General features: G+C 41.1%; 1 protein-coding gene across 1 annotated transcript in view; it reads right to left on the bottom strand.

The window, feature by feature from the left end:
* The window catches only part of srrm3 (serine/arginine repetitive matrix 3), a 632,220-nt gene that overhangs the window by 414,765 nt on the left and 203,896 nt on the right, over window positions 1–13,559 (bottom strand). Inside the window, exon 4 of the mRNA XM_068007973.1 lies at window positions 3,041–3,118. The gene's annotated coding sequence lies outside the window, so the exon portion shown is untranslated. The remainder of the gene's footprint in view (window positions 1–3,040; window positions 3,119–13,559) is intronic.

The following is a 13,559-nucleotide window of genomic DNA, read 5'->3' as shown; positions in this document are numbered from 1 at the left end:
TGAGAAGAGAGCGAACAGTAAACGATAGCAGCAAGCATTAGACCAAGGATAGGTAGCTGAGTGATTAGTAACCACATCACAAAGGAGACTCATGGAGGAAATTAGTGTGTAGCTTCTTCCCACCTCCATCCCAGCTCTCATCAAAGAGTTGTGGGGTTGGAGGCTTTAGTAGAAATGGACAGAGTGGTTGGGAGCACGGGAGGCAGTGGGGCAAAGAGGAAGCTGGGAGCGGCGAGCAGATAGAAAATTTGAGATGAAGAAATTAGTGAGTTTCTCACACAGAATATTAGAAGCAAGGATGGAGATAGCTAGGATGGATTGAAGCACGCAGTTTGTATTGGAGAAAAGGAGTTTGGAGTTGGCCTAACCCTCCAAGACCAAGATAGACAATTGTAATACTACAATCACATATTGTAGAAGAATTAAACTCTGATTTGAAGATTTGGGTCAATATGGGCCTTATAACAAAGAGCCTGGAGTTCAAAGTCTAGTCTTGAATGACATTCCAAATCTTGCTCACCCATAGGGTTCTTTGCCAGTCTCAAGCAATTGTTTGGGAAAGAAAGGGTAAACGATAGACGAATCCCTTATCACATTGCTCCAGGAAAGTCAAGTAAGGGACCATGCAGATGGGAGCCTACTTTCCAAAACAAGGAGAATTTCATGGATACATACTCTTGGGAAGGAAAGACAGATCGGGGAAAACTATGAAAAAGTGCTGAAACATCAAATCGGAACAAAAGTCCTCTCCTATTTTATACCTTGTAAGTCAGAAAATACCCACCGCTAATTATAACACAACTAAATGCCTCATCCAATGTAAAGTATGAATTTTAGCTTTGATTCCTCCCCACGCACGTATGCATTTATCTCCAGCCCCCAAGATCTTGTATTGTGTACAAATCCAATCCCTAAAGGTACTTTCCACAGGCCTTTTGATTAAAAAGCTCAGTTTTGACCCATCTCATCTGAACTGATCCTATTTGGGTCAGCTCGATTTTTTGAGCAAGGCTTGTACTAGTCCCCAGTGTCCAATTACCTCCTTTTTGCTTCCTGTACTAAAACCAGCTTGACAATGAATTCAGAACAGGGGATCTTGCAGTTTCTTTTCTTTTAATTGAACCACACTTCTTTGAAAATGCATGACACTAGACAGCAGGAGGTTTTAATAAGCAGCTTAGTTTCAGTACTGTTAATAGTAATTACAAAATGCTGTCAATAATATTTTCACCCACCCCAGTACTTAAAACAAAAAACATATTTTGACTTAGACATACAATGAAAAAAGATTTTTTTTTTGAACAGTACAAAGAGGTTTCAATGTTTTGGAGGTGAATACTTCCTGCTGATAATTTTTGCACTATAGTTTTGAGATAAAATTATTGATAGGAGAAATTTCTCCACCCTTCAGTTTTCTACCTCACTTTAGGCCAAGTGACAGGTTCCTGTGTTGCAAACTCACCTGCAGCAAAAACAGCCAATATGGCTGGACTTTAATCAATGGGTGGCCTGCACTCAGTTCCCATTCCCAATGAAGCAAGAAGCAGACATAAGCGTAAAAAAGCAAGAGTATAAAGATGAGAAAACCTGAATTCTAACTAGTAAATGCATCTTCCCTGTAGAGATACTGCAAGTTTATACCTTGGCATAACCAGATTTCATTTTATGCCTTAAAAACAATGTTCCAATCTGTAAGCCACCACAACACTTTGTATGTTGGTTAAATTGATTCTTGATACAAAATCTTGCATCTATATAGTGCCTTTAACATAGAAAAACATACTAAAGTGCTTCACAGAGGAGTAATTTTTTAAAAATGGATGCCAAACCAAAGAAAGAGATATTAGGAGGCTGATCAAAGCCTTGGGCAAAGAGGTGGGTTTCAAGGAGAGTCTTAAAGGAGAAGAGGGAGGTGGAGAGTTGGAGGGGTTAAGGGAGGGAATTCCAGAGTGTGAGGCCTCAGCAACTGAAGGTGTGGCTGCCAATGGTGGGAGACAGGTGCATGCACAAAAAGCCAGAGTCACTCGATACATACTCATTAAATAATAGTTGTGGTGCAGATTTAGTGCAGTCCCCACCAATTAAACGTCCATGTTTAAAACGGGCAGTCATTTACATCAGCCAAAAAGCGATAATCATTACCCACTTGCATTAATGTTATTTTCAAAGTTGCCGATCTTAAGAGCTCCATTTATTTCGGGCAGAAACAGCTGTGCTTACTCACTACTTTGCACCTGGTTAAGGTGTACTGAATGCAAGAACAAACATAAGTAAATACCGCCTGGTTAATGTTCAATTACCTTTTGTGTTCTTAAGGCCTTCTAATCCCCTTTAAATGGTACGAGATTACAGTTTGTACTAAGCACTGATTGCAGTTTAAATAAAAGTGCATGTCAGAGTGGAGCTTGAAACAACTGGGCAAAAGGTCACTACACAGAAGGAACATTCTCGTTATATAGTAATAGCACTACCACATTATACCGGCCATCGAGTATGGCGGGTAAATTGCGTTCGCATGAACGTGCCCACTATAAACGGTGAGGACTGTATTTGGATTTTTTTTTAATAAAGAACAGCACAGTCGCTGTTGCAGCATGATATGAACTCCCAACCCAGATTGTTTTGAGGTCAAATCCCAGCTTCAACTGACATTTAAAATGGTCTGCTCCCATTGAGTAAATGTTGATAGTTCTCAGCATGACCTCCATTATAGATCAGTGGTTCTCAAACTTCTTAAGGATTCCTTGCGAATGTTAACGCACTCCTGGGACCACCTGCAAATATCGATAGATTCTCAGGGACCCTGTGCCCCAACTTGCAAAAGACAGTATCAGAGCCAAACAACCAGCTATTTTTGCAGAAAACATTTTTTTGGTATACAACTGTAATAATGTGCTGGTAAGTGAACATTTACATAAATCTGATGACAGATGGAAATATGATGATCTCGGGGGCGTGGGACCCATTTTGAAACCTAAATTATAGATGGACTCAGGCAGGCCCACTTAAAGTCAGGATGAAAACTTAGGACCAGTCCTACCTCCCAGAAATAAACCTTCCTGTAGAACAATCCTTGAACAGCACTGGCATCAACTATGGGTCACACTGTCCTGTCCTCCTGAAAAAGAATGCACGGCAGAAAAATAGGATAATACATGTGAAAAATATCTTTACAGGGTATTCCTTATAGTAGCCACATTGCTCAGGACTCTGAAAGTTAACTAGCCAATACAAGTTTGAAGTTTCAGGCTCTCATGCTTCCTTTGGAGGGCTATTTTTTTCTCCAACCCACGAAGAGGAAAAATTACTTCGAATTTACAGCACAGAAACATGCCATTCAGCCCAAGTGATCTATGCCGGTGTTTATGCCTCCTCCCACCCTACTTCACCTAATCCTATCGGCATATCCTTCTGTTCCTTACTCTCTCATGTGCTTATCCAGCGTCCCCATAAATGCATCTATTCTATTCGCCTCAACTACTCTATGTGGTGGCAAGTTCCAAATTCTAACCACTCTCTGGGTAAAGAAGTATCTCATGAATTCCTCATTGGATTTATCAGTGATTATCTTATATTTATGACCCCCAGTTTTGGACTCTCCCACAAGTGGAAACATCTTCTCTACATCTGCCCTATCAAACCTCTTCAGAATTTTGAAGACCTCAATTAGGTCACCCCTCATCCTTCTCTTTTCGAGAGAATTAAATTGACTAGGGAATTTAAGCAGCTCTCAACAGGTCAAGCAAGGAGAACTGCAGGGTAGCTCTGAAGAGGTCCTTGGTCTCACTGATCCCACTACTTCGCTCTAAATGGAGGAAACAGGAAAATAAGAAAAAATAAATTTCAAACAGCAAAAGGGCCAAGCAGCTCAAAGAGTGGGCATGGGGCTCTATGACAGAAGGCTAATTCACAAACGAGATTGAATATAGCACACATCACGTCACACACCTAGGGCATGATATTTACCTGGAGCCGGGAGAAGAGCGGGGGTGGAAAGATTTGCGGGTGCAAAACCCGGAAGTAAAGTTGGCAGGTCGGAATAGGTGAACGCAACCTAATTGAACGATTTCAATTTTACTTCCAGATTTCCCCTGGCTGCCCGTCGGGCGGGAAAGCAGCTGGGGAGCAGATGCCAGCTAAGTCTGACATCAAGGTGGCGAGGGCAGGTGGGGGTTGGTCATCGCGGTGGCTGGAGACATTGGAGGGTCGGGGGGACGTCGCAGTGGGTGGGGGGGAGAAATCGGCCGATCACGGGGTTCCATTCGTGTTGGGCCTAGAGGAATTCTGTTCCTCCTGGCCCACAAGCAGTGCAATAAAGGCATTTAACTAACGAGCCAGCCCTTCTCGCCTCTTTTTTCTTGGCAAGATTCATGAGCCCCGGGAAAGCCTTCCTGGAGGCGTTAAATTTAAAGCTTAGTAAAATTCAATTAAAAATGCTCCTTAACGGCATTAATTGCCCTGCTAATGACCCACCCGCTGGCACTAATTGGGTACGCGACCTCGGCCAGTGCACGCATCCAAACCTGCCCGCGCTAAACCCGGAGGTGGGCGTGTTGGAGCCGGGTTGCGATCACGATCCAAAAAACTACCAATTTCATCTTCCACCCCACTCCAACCCACCTATTCTTGGGGGTTAAAATTCCCCCACCCCTAGTGTCAGCTACCTAAAAAGAAAACAGTGCTAACAAATGCAGAAAAGTACAGAAATCTACAAATCTGATGACAAATCAGTGAGTACAGGGCAGGCTGGCTTGGAAACAAGTTAGTGTGGTACCTATTTTCAAGAAAGCGATAAAACAAACCTGGGTAACTACAGACCCATTACATTGATAACCGACAAAACAATGGAATTGATCATTTAGAACAAAGTTGAGCACTACCTATATGAAAATTGCCTGGCAAACGTCAGTTAATGAGGTTTCAAAAGAAGCAGCTCTTGCCTGATCAAACTACTTGATTTTTTTTTTTGAGGACGTGTCGTCCCATGTCCAAGCATTTCAGAGTAGCAATTAACAGAGCAAAAAAAATGCTGACCTATAATGCCAAAACTTCAAGAGTTCAAGTCTGAGGCTGTTATGTCTGAGCCTGTTCTGGGCAGGGTGAACCTTGAATACTGCATTCTAGTTCTGGTCACCAAGGCAGATACATCTAAGTCTTGGAAGCAGTGCAGAGGAGATTGACAAGACTGATCCCCACTGTTGGAGGAAAGGTAATACAAATTTGAGGTTCTTCAGCCATAAGCACTATTTCAAGTTAAACTACTGCAGTAGGATAAGGAGACTGAAGTAGTAATTGGCAAAAGGAAAGCTGAGGTCCATTTTAAGGATACATTTCTTCGCACAAAGAGTGACTAATACCTGAAACAGCCTTCCCAGTAAGGTAGCAGGCGCAGAAACTCTGGAGTCATTCAAGAGACAGTTGGATCCTGTGATGGGAGGGATCACTGAATTACTATGGAAGGATGAGCTAGATGAGCCAAACCTGTATTTATCTTTGTGATCAAATGTGTAAGCAGTGTGTCCTTAGCAGGAAAAATGGCCAGTCGCATTTTTTGAATGCTCAAATAACTGTCTGACTCACTCAAATATAAGTTGGTGTGAAAAGTTACCAATCACACAAAATCCACATAAAACTATCCACTTAAATTACTCATCTTTTTTTCTAAAGGTACCAATCTGTTAGCAGCAATTATCACAAAAGACCAAACAGATCACTCAACTTATTTTTTCAAATTGGTTTCAATCACCATTTTGATTTCTAATCCAGAAGCACGTGTAATATTTAGAATATAGTAAATACTTTAAAAAGTAATTAATTCTGAAATAATTCTTACTCATAGTCAGCCATTGTATGCTGCATAGTCTTCTTTTATTCACTACCAACTGTCTCCTTAAACTCCTCTCCCCTGCCCCCTCCATATTCATTGGCAAAAATACGTGCAAGGAGCTAGTGGACTTCTTTGTATTAAGATTGAGACCATCCATTCAGCTGCATCTGCTGCTTCCTTCCCTTACCCGTCAACCCAAATCATCCCCAAGGTTCGCCCCTATCCTAGCCCTGAACTCACATCTTTCTCTAGTTCCTCTCCTATCTCCCTTCATGCCGTCTACAAGCTCATTTTGTCCAAGCGACTCACCACTTTCTCTCTTGATTCCTTTGCTACTAAACCGATGACCACCCAACTTAATTTCCTGGCCCCCTTGTTAGCTGACGCTGTAAAGTTGCATCTTCTCAGGTACCGTCCCCTTCCCTTTCTAAACGACTGTCATTACCCCCTCCTCAAAAAACCCACCCTCGACCCTTCTGTCCTTGCAAACTACCACCCCATCTGCAATCTCGCTTTCCTCTCCAAAAGTCCTTGAACATGTTACTGCCTCTCAAATCTGTGCCTAACTTTCCCACAACTCCTTGTTTAAATCTCTCCAATTAGGTTTCCCTGCCGTAGGACTGAAAAGGCCTGATCATAGTAGCGACTGGCACCCTCTGCGACTGTGACCTTGCAGCACTATCCCAACTCGTCCTCCTCAGACTCACTGCAGCCTTTGACACAGTTCACACTATCCCCCTAAAATGCCTCCGTTGTCCAGCTCAGTGGGACTGCCCTCACTTGGTTCCACTCTTACCCATCCAATCATAGCCAGAGCATCTCCAGCAATGGCTTCTCTTCCCTCCCCTGCAGTGTTATCTATGGAGTCCCCCTAAGTTCTATGCTTGGTCCCTCCTCTTGTCAGCCTTGGCTCAGTGATAGCACTCTCACCTCCATGTCAGAAGGTTGGTTCAAGCCCCACTCCAGAGACTTGAGCACAAAACCTAGACTGACACTTCAGTGCAGTACCGAGGGATTACTGCACTGTCGGAAGTGCAGTCTTTCAGATGTGATCTGAAACCGAGTCCCCTTCTGCCCTCTAGGGTGGACGTGGCACTATTTCGAGGAAGAACAAGGGAATTTTTGGTGTCCAGACCAATATTTATCCCTCAACTAACATTACTAAAACAAATTATCTGGTCATTACCACATTGCCGTTTGTGGGAGCTTGCTATGCGTGAAATAGGCTGCTGCATTTCCTACATTACAACAGTGACTACACTTCAAAAGTACTTAATTGGCTGTAAAGTACTTTGGCATGACCTGAGGTTGTGAAAGGCGCTATATAAATGCAAGTCTTTCCTTCTCTTTCTTTCCTTTTCCTCAGTTACATGCTGCTCCTTAGCCCATCATCCAAAGACACAGGGTCAGCTTCAACATGTACACAACACCCAGTTCTACCTTGGCACTACCTCTCTTGACTCCTCCAGTGTATATGTATTGTCAGACTGCTTGTTCAACATCCAGTTTTGGGTGAGCCATAATTTCCTCCAGCAAAACACTGGGAAGTTTGAAGCCATTGTCTTCGTCCCCTGCAACAAATTCCATACCCTTACCACTGATTCCACAACCCTCTCCAGCCACTGTCTCAGCTTCAACCAGAGATTGTTCCAATCTTGACGGCATATTTGACCCTGGGGTGACCTTCCCTCTCCATATCTGCTCCATCACAAAGACCATCGACTTCCATCTCCATAACATCCTCCACCTCCTTCCTTGCCTAAGCCGATCTGCTGCCAAAACTCTCATCTATGCGCCTGGCACCTCCAAAGCTCTCGCGGCTTACCTCTCATCCTCCACCCATCTTAAACTTCATCAATTTAAAATTCTCAGTGTTTTATTTAAATTCCTTTATGGCCTCACCCCTTCCTATTTCTGCAACCTACAACAGCCCACCCCCAGCCCCCGTCCTCCACTTCCCCACCATTGTCCATCGTGCCTTCAGCCCTCTAGGCCCTATGCTCTAGAATCTAAACCTCTCCACTACCCCTCCTTCTTAAAACCTATCTCTTCGACCAAACTTTTAGTGACCCCTACTGATAGCTTCTTCTTTGGGTGCAAAGAAATACTTTCTGCTGTCTATCATAAACTTGCTCTTCTCAACCCTGAACCTGTGCCCTCCTATCCTCTTGCGCTGACGTATCTGATTCTATTCATGTCTTGAACCTAGCATAAGTCTCACATAGTTATTACATCACACTATAAGGTGCCACATTTTGTCATAGATGCAAAACAATCTTACAAAAAAGTGCAAAGAAACAGAAATACAGCAGTTGTTATATGCCAAGATATGCCAAAAATAAACCACATTCTCACAGGGAGTGCCTGAGCAGTGACCTTCAGATGAGCAGACCAGGTCAAACACTTCCTTATTAACAGCTAAACATCGCAACTGTGCTCCAGACCCCATATCATCCATGAGAATGCCACAGATCAGTTAGTATCATATACTTCTAATGGATACCCTCTGAGACACGTCTTTTCGAGGCAGAGGATCCCTAGTTTGTTGTCTTTCCTCCTAGCTCTTTCCTTTGATACCAAGATTCAGACTTGGTGCTTTTCTCCGTTATATTCCTAGGATCTGGATAGATCCCTTATGTTTTATAAATACTAATTGTACACAGTACCTGAGATGCAGCCTGATTAGAGTATTGTATAGCTTCAACATAATTTCTGGGAATTTGAACTCAACCTATTTGCCAATACAACCCAACAGTCTCTTTGCTTTGTTCACTACCACCTTACACTGCTTAGAAATGGTGAACAAGTCAACTAACACTCCCAAGTCACTTTCAACTTCCCAATTAACAACTTTTATTCTACCCATTGAGTAAAAAGTGCATCTCATTTTTACTTTTTGTAATTGTCTGTCTTGTCTGTCTTGTTATTCATTCACCAGGTGCAAACCAGGTTCAATACAAGGAGAGGTATCTGCAAGATCTGGCTGCCCCTTCTCAGTCCACAGTTCCCATTAATTGCATCAATAGTTGCCCTTGTCCTTAGCACAAACAGATAAATAACCTCTTACTTCTCCTGAGGTCTATTGTTTTTTTTTAATCCAGTACAATGCTCTCTGTCGCCACTCCCATCTCTTTCCACTGTTGTGCTCCACTTCCCGGCCCTCTCTGCTGTGCTTTGGAATGAGACCACAACTGAGCTCACAATGACAGACTACCTACGAGCATTGCCACAGGAGGATCAGTTGACATTAGACAATAATATCTAAAACAAACACCCAGGAAACAATAAAAGCATCTGCATCAGAAGGACCGGGATCAGAACTGACCCACTAAACTGAAATGTACGAAGCTTACTGCAATGTTTTCATCACATCAAGAGACCAGCAATTCAAATGGTATTATCCACTGTAATTTGCTCTGAATAGTGTAAGTCAATTTGCTTCAAAAGGTCATACAATTTTAAAATCCTTTGAAGTCAGTTATTAGGCGCTCTGCAGCTTGAAGTGCCTGTGATTTATTACAGAATTAATGAGACTCAAAATTCAATTTTTTTCCCCTAAAGATGAACGAACATAAATATCATGATGGAATTTATACTGTTAAAATGTCTTTTATAGTTTCCACAGGGAAGTCGGATGGAACTTTGCACAGTCTTATAAATTATGGATAAGCTGATCCGATTCTAGATGGTTCCGTACATTAAAATGCAAACCTCCATTTTGTGATCCAGCATTAGTTATTTCAAGTCCTGATTTATCATAAATTAAATATTTGAGTGTAACATTATGTTAATGTCCTTTTTTTAAAAAAATGTAAAAATAAATGCATGATTTCATCATCATACCAAATTTCATTGCACTACAGCAGGATAAATATTGCTTTTGAAATAACAGTGTGAAACATAGTGGAAGACATAATCACTGAGTATGAGTGGGTTTTTTCAGTACTGCTATCAACAGAAGCACAATCATCTAATTTCTCAAATGGTAAATGGAGTCTTAGACAACTGCGTTGTGTGCAAAGGCAAGATATCATAATCTCTGACCAACATTTTATTATATTTCCGCACAAAGATACGTCACATGTTCTTTGTGCGGGGAAGTTATGATTAATTTCTGTATCATTTTTACTCTCTCCTTATCAGGATCATTTTAATAGTCGTGATGTGTAGCACATGCACAAAAAAACATTACTTCTCGTACAGGCATCACTCACCCAGGCTGCCCAAGCCACATCCTCTCGACTCCAGATCCACACCTTGCTTGACCAAACCGCCCCAATTATATGTTCATCATCCCTTGACCCAAACCTTAACACATTAGAATGCACGGAACAAGCTACTCATCAAGCCCACTACTTCCACAGACCAGATATAATTGCCTATCATGGGCCTTTCTCCACTTACTCAATCTTCTGAGGGAAAGTTCTATATATACTCCCTCATTCCCAAAGGTTAAATTAAATTCCAGAACAGTCATCCGTCTCCACATCTCCATTATTCAAAATCTTGCTCGTCCTCGATTCTTGGCGTATATTTCTTCAGTCTCTAGGCCCAACCAATAATCATTCTGAATCACAAATTCTTAATTCCGTATTATTTTAATAAACGTAATAAAACAGTACTCCCATAACAAAAAGAATAAAGCAAAAAATCATGAACAGAACTTGGTCAAAGCGGCCTACCAAAAAACAGAAACCTTTGAGTCACGTAGTTTGATTTGTTGGCAGTTTATTTGTTCAGGTAAACTACTATCCCTCTGTCCATTTTCTTGTCCACTTAATTGCTTACAATATAAAGCAACACAAATGTTACAGTAAATTCTCTTTATATGGATAATTCTGCGGCAACCAAATGATTCCTTTTAGCAGATCAATTCTAGTAGTCATGTATTGATTCCAATTGTTAATAACTTGTCCTATACTGAAATGTCTAAGCCCAGCTAGTTTCGACTTTGAGAGAATATTTTGTCAAACTGACCCACTGAGCTCCTTAGGACTGGATCAAGTGTGTGACAATCGGAACTGATTAATTTCAACCCACGTAATCTCTGCTCCAGCTGTTAATGAAATGCATAACCAGGGCTCATCGTTACATGCATTACAGCCACAGTAATTGATTAATTACAATCAAACTAAACTCTTACTATTGCTTTTATTTAAAGTACTGTACTTACAGCGAATGAATTGTAGTGCTGCCTAATAATTGCAGTTCTAAAGTAGAAACCCAACTAAGTGGTTTCTTCCTAGGCACAAGGAAAGCACTAAAAAGCCTACATTAAATCTGTACTTTATGAAAAATGCTAGGGCTAGACTTTCTCTGCTGAAGTAGTAAGTACAGAATATTCTCTATGCAAACTTCAAAGAGTATTCCAAAAGATGAAGAATTAAAGTATTCTTGATAATAGTAATTCTTGCTAAAACAATTAGTAATTCTTGCTAAAACAGTGAAACCTGTAAATTACGGGTACCTTAGAGACAGGCATCAGCTGTCTTTTTTTGCAGGTGTCCTTATTTTCAAAATGATCATTGTATGTACTGTAAAATTTTTCCCAACAATCTTGAAGAACCAGCTGAGATTATGATCAGCACCCAATCAGCTGCAACAATGCTAAGAATCCCCCTCCCACACACCTGCGTTCAGCTCTGTTCACTTAACAGTTTTGCAGCCTAAATCCGTTTCATTTCAAATCGCTCACGCTTGGAGCAGTGTAACTTCAGTAATGAACAGAGATTCTTAGTTCTACTGACCAGCATTAGAGCAGACACAAGACAAAAAAGGGGGAAATGACAGGTTGTGCTGGTATATTAAAGCTTCCAAAGGCAAGCCTTAGAATGGATTAAGAACATTTGGGAGGAAAAACACAACAGGTCACCTAATGTGTAGGAGTGAAACTGCAGTTTTCTGTAGTGAGTCTGCGGGAAACGTTTCTCTCTATCTACCCTATCAATTGCTTTTTGCACTCTTTCCAAGGTGCGGTGGCCAGAACTGTATGCAGTACTCCAGATGTGGTCTAACCAGGGCTTTAAACACCTTGTTTAGATCAACCATCAATCTTCCTGTGCTCAACGGAATACAAGCTAAGCTTATGCAACCTTACTTCATCATTTAACCCTTTAACCCTAGATCTAGATCAATACATTCATTATAAAATAGCAGCTATCATGTGACACACAATGTGATGCCTTTAACATTGAAAAGGGCCACCTACAGGAGTAACAAGTACTGCAGCAGGTACTTTAATGAGCCTTTAATGAAACCCGCACTCCATGTACTAAATTTAATATATAACAAATAGATATAGATATATAGATTCTGAAAGCAATCATACAGACTACGATAAAGTATATAATCAGTATAGTATTAGGAATCAGATTTCTTCAAGAATTAATTCTTTAAGTAAATGTAATTTAAGTCAGGTTGTCCTTTCTCAATGCTAATCGAAGTGAAGGTATATTAGGGAAATAGAGAATTTCCCATTTTAGGCATGGTAAAGTTAGATGCAGAATGCTACCCTGCCTCAACAATACGGCCCACACCAATCTCAGACGTTTCCCTTTTCCAACTCACCCTCTGGCCTCTCTCCGAGTGTCAATTAGTGCTGAACTGGAGGGGGCTTTGTGTGTGGACCCATGTTGAGACTATCTAAATTAATTTCGCAGAGGATCTATAGCCAGACAGTGAGAGAGCAGACAAATAGAAGGGTTTCCTTTGTGAACTCCTCCTATTGAAGACAACTGCAGTAGATTATTCAATTGCATCACCACATCACCCAGCAGAGAAAGAAAAAGGGTGTTTTTTCCCCCTCATTTTTGAGAACCAATTTTTAAACAAGTTTTTCTCCCCTGCCCATTTTGGACTCATGTGTCATAATAATGGATTATTAGCAAATCTGACAACTTCATTCTACCCAACAGCGTGGAAATCATCAGCAGCAGAGAACAAATACCAGTCGTGCTTTTGCTGTTTTCTTCATAAATATGAAAAAGTAATGCTTTGACATTTTCTACCCTGATTGAACATGTATTGGGATTTTGTAAATGTTTGAATTTTCAGATCAATTCAATTTGCAGCCAGAGTATGATAATGACAGTCAGCCAACATTTTAACAATGTGCATGTCATAGTATTCAGGTTGTTATTTGTTGACATACTGAAATACCTAAAACAGAGGTAATTTCAACAGCAAGACATGTTTGTTCAGTGCCAGCAATACTAAAGTGTGTCAACTGGCATTCAGCATCAAGTACTGCACTCTGCCAATTCTGTATCATCTTGCGAAATATGCTTAAGATATAAAATATCTATAAAGCATCTTCTGATAATTACAGAATGTAACTGTTGTATTACATAGGTACATCCTGATAAATGCATAAAACTTTGTCAAGAGATGTTTCACTTGCATTACAATTTCTATAAAACTAGAGATAAAGGTTCCCCTGAGCCTTTTGTGAGCTTGTCCAGTAAATAACTGGAAGGAGTCAGTAATAGTGCCATCGGACGACTTCTACTCCTGATGCTCAGTTTGGGTTCCCGCCAAATCCACTCAGCTCAAGACCTAATCACAGCCTTAATTAAAAGAAAGACTTTAAAAAAAAGTCCAAAGGAAACTCCATCAACAAGACAGTCTACTTCCACCTCCGTATATCGCACATGCCTCAGCTCAACTGGTGTTGAAACCCTCATCTATGCCTTTGTTACCTCTGGACACGACTACCCCAATGCTCTCCTGGCCA

The sequence above is a fragment of the Heptranchias perlo genome, chromosome 28 (genome assembly GCF_035084215.1).
Source record: "Heptranchias perlo isolate sHepPer1 chromosome 28, sHepPer1.hap1, whole genome shotgun sequence".
In the NCBI taxonomy this organism is placed as follows: Eukaryota; Metazoa; Chordata; class Chondrichthyes; order Hexanchiformes; family Hexanchidae; genus Heptranchias; species Heptranchias perlo.
The sequence above is the reverse complement of the archived record's forward strand: the minus strand, read 5'-3'. Positions and strand labels throughout refer to the sequence as shown.